A 632-nucleotide genomic window follows, 5' to 3' on the forward strand; every position below is an offset into this window, starting at 1 on the left:
TATATATATATATATATATATATATATATATATATATATATATATATATATATATATATATATATAATTATAGCATACAAATGAAGAATAATAATAATAATAATAATAATAATAATAATAATAATAATAATAATAATAATAATAATATTACTTAGGTAACATAGCCTGCAAACCCTTGCAATGTGGTATATGTGCTTTCTGGTGTCTTTTTATTCTAAACCATTTACCATTGATTATTTCTGGTTCAGTGCCGCAGTCTGTAGTCTAAACCAGAGCTATAATTCTAATGAACAGCTAAGCTAAGCAATCCTAATCAATAAAGTATTATACAACTTCCTCTGGCATAAAACTGGTTAAGCTCTAAAGGAATGAAAAAAGCGTTGTACACTCTTATGTAGAAATATGTGTGTTTATTCCTATGTCCTCACTATAATTATTGAAACTTTAATTGTTTTTAAAGTAGACTTTTCTGAAAAATGTCAGAACTGCATAATCTGTCCCTGTTGGTTTAGGAAGGGAAAAAAGAAACGGAGAGCAATTTCCATAATTAGCAAAAGTGATTAATAAGGCAGTTCCATTCAGGCCATTATGTCTATAAATTAGCCTTGACAACACTGCAGTGCGCAGTGAAA

The sequence above is a fragment of the Crinia signifera genome, chromosome 6 (assembly GCF_055691185.1).
Source record: "Crinia signifera chromosome 6, ASM5569118v1, whole genome shotgun sequence".
Lineage (NCBI taxonomy): Eukaryota > Metazoa > Chordata > Amphibia > Anura > Myobatrachidae > Crinia > Crinia signifera.